We start from the raw sequence: 6,000 nt of genomic DNA, 5'->3' as shown, positions 1-6,000 counted from the left end.
CAGCTGTGAGTTGGAGGGCTGCTGGTCTTCGCAGTCCTTTGCGCTATCGCCCCAGTAGGCAACAAGTAAGTCTGCCTGCTAGTGGCTCCCGCGCAGCGGGGGCCGCGAGGCGTTTTTGAAGTGTTCTGGATAAGAGGGCGGAGACACAGTGGAAGAGGCAGCAGCTGTGAGTTGGAGGGCTGCTGGTCCTCGCAGTCCTTTGCGCAATCGCCCCAGTAGACAACAAGTAAGTCTCCCTGCGAGTGTGCTGCGGGGGCCGCGAGGCGATTTTGAAGTGTTCTGGATAAGAGGGCGGCGACACTGTGGAAGAGGCAGCAGCTTTGAGTTGGAGGGCTGCTGGTCCTCGCAGTCCTTTGCGCTATCGCCCCAGTAGACAACAAGTAAGTCTCCCTGCGAGTGCGCAGTGGGTGCTGCGAGGCGTTTTTGAAGTGTTCTGGATAAGAGGGCGGAGACACTATGGAAGAGGCAGCAGCTGTGAGTTGGAGGGCTCCTGGTCCCCGCAGTCCTTTGCGCTATCGCCCCAGTAGACAACAAGTAAGTCTCCCTGCGAGTGCGCAGCGGGGGCCGTGAGGCGTTTTTGAAGTGTTCTGGATAAGAGGGCGGAGACACTGTGGAAGAGGCAGCAGCTGTGAGTTGGAGGGCTGCTGGTCCTCGCAGTCCTTTGCGCTATCGCCCCAGTAGACAACAAGTAAGTCTCCCTGCGAGTGCGCAGCGGGTGCCGCGAGGCATTTTTGAAGTGTTCTGGATAAGAGGGCGGAGACACTATGGAAGAGGCAGCAGCTGTGAGTTGGAGGGCTCCTGGTCCTCGCAGTCCTTTGAGCTATCGCCGCAGTAGACAACAAGTAAGTCTCCCTGCGAGTGCGCAGCGGGGGCCGTGAGGCGTTTTTGAAGTGTTCTGGATAAGAGGGCGGAGACACTATGGAAGAGACAGCAGCTGTGAGTTGGAGGGCTCCTGGTCCCCGCAGTCCTTTGCGCTATCGCCCCAGTAGACAACAAGTAAGTCTCCCTGCGAGTGCGCAGCGGGGGCCGTGAGGCGTTTTTGAAGTGTTCTGGATAAGAGGGCGGAGACACTGTGGAAGAGGCAGCAGCTGTGAGTTGGAGGGCTGCTGGTCCTCGCAGTCCTTTGCGCTATCGCCCCAGTAGACAACAAGTAAGTCTCCCTGCGAGTGCGCAGCGGGTGCCGCGAGGCATTTTTGAAGTGTTCTGGATAAGAGGGCAGAGACACTATGGAAGAGGCAGCAGCTGTGAGTTGGAGGGCTCCTGGTCCTCGCAGTCCTTTGAGCTATCGCCGCAGTAGACAACAAGTAAGTCTCCCTGCGAGTGCGCAGCGGGGGCCGCGAGGCGTTTTTGAAGTGTTCTGGATAAGAGGGCAGAGACACAGTGGAAGAGTCAGCAGCTGTGAGTTGGAGGGCTGCTGGTCCTCGCCGGCCTTTGCGCTATCGCCCCAGTAGACAACAAGTAAGTCTCCCTGCGAGTGGCTCCCGCGCAGCGGGGGCCACGAGGTGTTTTTGAAGTGTTCTGGATAAGAGGGCGAAGAGGCAGCAGCTGTGAGTTGGAGGGCTGCTGGTCTTCGCAGTCCTTTGCGCTATCGCCCCAGTAGACAACAAGTAAGTCTGCCTGCGTGTGGCTCCCGCGCATCGGGCGCCGCGAGGCGTTTTTGAAGTGTTCTGGATAAGAGGGCGGAGACACAGTGGAAGAGGCAGCAGCTGTGAGTTGGAGGGCTGCTGGTCCTCGCAGTCCTTTGAGCTACCGCCCCAGTAGACAACAAGTAAGTCTGCCTGCGAGTGGCTCCCGCGCAGCGGGTGCCGCGAGGCATTTTTGAAGTGTTCTGGATAAGAGAGCGGAGACACTGTGGAAGAGGCAGCAGCTGTGAGTTGGAGGGCTGCTGGTCCTCGCAGTCCTTTGCGCAATCGCCCCAGTAGACAACAAGTAAGTCTCCCTGCGAGTGCGCAGCGCGGGCCGCGAGGCGTTTTTGAAGTGTTCTGGATAAGAGGGCGGAGACACTGTGGAAGAGGCAGCAGCTGTGAGTTGGAGGGCTGCTGGTCCTCGCAGTCCTTTGCGCTATCGCCCCAGTAGACACCAAGTAAGTCTCCCTGCGAGTGCGCAGCGGGTGCCGCGAGGCATTTTTGAAGTGTTCTGGATAAGAGGGCAGAGACACTATGGAAGAGGCAGCAGCTGTGAGTTGGAGGGCTCCTGGTCCTCGCAGTCCTTTGCGCTATCGCCCCAGTAGACAACAAGTAAGTCTCCCTGCGAGTGCGCAGCGGGGGCCGTGAGGCGTTTTTGAAGTGTTCTGGATAAGAGGGCGGAGACACTGTGGAAGAGGCAGCAGCTGTGAGTTGGAGGGCTGCTGGTCCTCGCAGTCCTTTGCGCTACCGCCCCAGTAGACAACAAGTAAGTCTCCCTGCGAGTGGCTCCTGCGCAGCGGGGGCCGCGAGGCGTTTTTGAAGTGTTCTGGATAAGAGGGCGGAGACACAGTGGAAGAGGCAGAACCTGTGAGTTGGAGGGCTGCTGGTCCTCGCAGTCCTTTGCGCTATCGCCCCAGTAGACAACAAGTAAGTCTCCCTGCGAGGGGCTCCCGCGCAGCGGGGGCCACGAGGCGTTTTTGAAGTGTTCTGGATAAGAGGGCGGAGACACTGTGGACGAGGCAGCAGCTGTGAGTTGGAGGGCTGCTGGTCCTCGCAGGCCTTTGCGCTATCGCCCCAGTAGACAACAAGTAAGTCTCCCTGCGAGTGGCTCCCGCGCAGCGGGGGCCACGAGGCATTTTTTAAGTGTTCTGGATAAGAGGGCGGAGACACTGTGGAAGAGGCAGCAGCTGTGAGTTGGAGGGCTGCTGGTCCTCGCAGTCCTTTGCGCTATCGCCCCAGTAGACAACAAGTAAGTCTCCCTGCGAGTGCGCAGCGGGGGCCGCGAGGCGTTTTTGAAGTGTTCTGGATAAGAGGGCGGAGACACTGTGGAAGAGGCAGCAGCTGTGAGTTGGAGGGCTGCTGGTCTTCGCAGTCCTTTGCGCTATCGCCCCAGTAGGCAACAAGTAAGTCTGCCTGCTAGTGGCTCCCGCGCAGCGGGGGCCGCGAGGCGTTTTTGAAGTGTTCTGGATAAGAGGGCGGAGACACAGTGGAAGAGGCAGCAGCTGTGAGTTGGAGGGCTGCTGGTCCTCGCAGTCCTTTGCGCAATCGCCCCAGTAGACAACAAGTAAGTCTCCCTGCGAGTGTGCTGCGGGGGCCGCGAGGCGATTTTGAAGTGTTCTGGATAAGAGGGCGGCGACACTGTGGAAGAGGCAGCAGCTTTGAGTTGGAGGGCTGCTTGTCCTCGCAGTCCTTTGCGCTATCGCCCCAGTAGACAACAAGTAAGTCTCCCTGCGAGTGCGCAGCGGGTGCTGCGAGGCGTTTTTGAAGTGTTCTGGATAAGAGGGCGGAGACACTATGGAAGAGGCAGCAGCTGTGAGTTGGAGGGCTCCTGGTCCCCGCAGTCCTTTGCGCTATCGCCCCAGTAGACAACAAGTAAGTCTCCCTGCGAGTGCGCAGCGGGGGCCGTGAGGCGTTTTTGAAGTGTTCTGGATAAGAGGGCGGAGACACTGTGGAAGAGGCAGCAGCTGTGAGTTGGAGGGCTGCTGGTCCTCGCAGTCCTTTGCGCTATCGCCCCAGTAGACAACAAGTAAGTCTCCCTGCGAGTGCGCAGCGGGTGCCGCGAGGCATTTTTGAAGTGTTCTGGATAAGAGGGCGGAGACACTATGGAAGAGGCAGCAGCTGTGAGTTGGAGGGCTCCTGGTCCTCGCAGTCCTTTGAGCTATCGCCGCAGTAGACAACAAGTAAGTCTCCCTGCGAGTGCGCAGCGGGGGCCGTGAGGCGTTTTTGAAGTGTTCTGGATAAGAGGGCGGAGACACTGTGGAAGAGGCAGCAGCTGTGAGTTGGAGGGCTGCTGGTCCTCGCAGTCCTTTGCGCTACCGCCCCAGAAGACAACAAGTAAGTCTCCCTGCGAGTGGCTCCTGCGCAGCGGGGGCCGCGAGGCGTTTTTGAAGTGTTCTGGATAAGAGGGCAGAGACACAGTGGAAGAGGCAGAACCTGTGAGTTGGAGGGCTGCTGGTCCTCGCAGTCCTTTGCGCTATCGCCCCAGTAGACAACAAGTAAGTCTCCCTGCGAGGGGCTCCCGCGCAGCGGGGGTCGCGAGGCGTTTTTGAAGTGTTCTGGATAAGAGGGCAGAGACACAGTGGAAGAGGCAGCAGCTGTGAGTTGGAGGGCTGCTGGTCCTCGCAGGCCTTTGCGCTATCGCCCCAGTAGACAACAAGTAAGTCTCCCTGTGAGTGGCTCCCGCGCAGCGGGGGCCACGAGGCATTTTTGAAGTGTTCTGGATAAGAGGGCGGAGACACTGTGGAAGAGGCAGCAGCTGTGAGTTGGAGGGCTGCTGGTCCTCGCAGTCCTTTGCGCTATCGCCCCAGTAGACAACAAGTAAGTCTCCCTGCGAGTGCGCAGCGGGGGCCGCGAGGCGTTTTTGAAGTGTTCTGGATAAGAGGGCGGAGACACTGTGGAAGAGGCAGCAGCTGTGAGTTGGAGGGCTGCTGGTCCTCGCAATCCTTTGCGCTATCGCCCCAGTTGGCAACAAGTAAGTCTGCCTGCTAGTGGCTCTCGCGCAGCGGGGGCCGCGAGGCGTTTTTGAAGTGTTCTGGATAAGAGGGCGGAGACACAGTGGAAGAGGCAGCAGCTGTGAGTTGGAGGGCTGCTGGTCTTCGCAGTCCTTTGCGCTATCGCCCCAGTAGACAACAAGTAAGTCTGCCTGCGAGTGGCTCCCACGCAGCGGGGGCCGCGAGGCGTTTTTGAAGTGTTCTGGATAAGAGGGCGGAGACACAGTGGAAGAGGCATCAGCTTTGAGTTGGAGGGCTGCTGGTCCTCGCAGTCCTTTGCGCTATCGCCCCAGTAGACAACAAGTAAGTCTCCCTGCGAGTGTGCAGCGGGGGCCGCGAGGCGTTTTTGAAGTGTTCTGGATAAGAGGGCGGAGACACTGTGGAAGAGGCAGCAGCTTTGAGTTGGAGGGCTGCTGGTCCTCGCAGTCCTTTGCGCTATCGCCCCAGTAGACAACAAGTAAGTCTCCCTGCGAGTGCGCAGCGGGTGCCGCGAGGCGTTTTTGAAGTGTTCTGGATAAGAGGGCGGAGACACTATGGAAGAGGCAGCAGCTGTGAGTTGGAGGGCTCCTGGTCCCCGCAGTCCTTTGCGCTATCGCCCCAGTAGACAACAAGTAAGTCTCCCTGCGAGTGCGCAGCGGGGGCCATGAGGCGTTTTTGAAGTGTTCTGGATAAGAGGGCGGAGACACTGTGGAAGAGGCAGCAGCTGTGAGTTGGAGGGCTGCTGGTGTTCGCAGTCCTTTGCACTATCGCCCCAGTAGACAACAAGTAAGTCTCCCTGCGAGTGGCTCCCACGCAGCGGGGGCCGCAAGGCATTTTTGAAGTGTTCTGGATAAGAGGGCGGAGACACAGTGGAAGTGGCAGAACCTGTGAGTTGGAGGGCTGCTGGTCCGCGCAGTCCTTTGCGTTATCGCCCCAGTAGACAACAAGTAAGTCTCCCTGCGAGTGGCTCCCGCGCAGCGGGGCCACGAGGCGTTTTTGAAGTGTTCTGGATAAGAGGGCGGAGACACTGTGGAAGAGGCAGCAGCTGTGAGTTGGAGGGCTGCTGGTCCTCGCAGTCCTTTGCGCTATCGCCCCAGTAGACACCAAGTAAGTCTCCCTGCGAGTGCGCAGCGGGTGCCGCGAGGCATTTTTGAAGTGTTCTGGATAAGAGGGCAGAGACACTATGGAAGAGGCAGCAGCTGTGAGTTGGAGGGCTCCTGGTCCTCGCAGTCCTTTGCGCTATCGCCCCAGTAGACAACAAGTAAGTCTCCCTGCGAGTGCGCAGCGGGGGCCGTGAGGCGTTTTTGAAGTGTTCTGGATAAGAGGGCGGAGACACTGTGGAAGAGGCAGCAGCTGTGAGTTGGAGGGCTGCTGGTCCTCGCAGTCCTTTGCGCTACCGCCCCAGT

This window comes from Triturus cristatus, chromosome 1_1 (assembly GCF_964204655.1).
Source record: "Triturus cristatus chromosome 1_1, aTriCri1.1, whole genome shotgun sequence".
Lineage (NCBI taxonomy): Eukaryota > Metazoa > Chordata > Amphibia > Caudata > Salamandridae > Triturus > Triturus cristatus.
Note: the sequence above shows the minus strand (reverse complement) of the source record.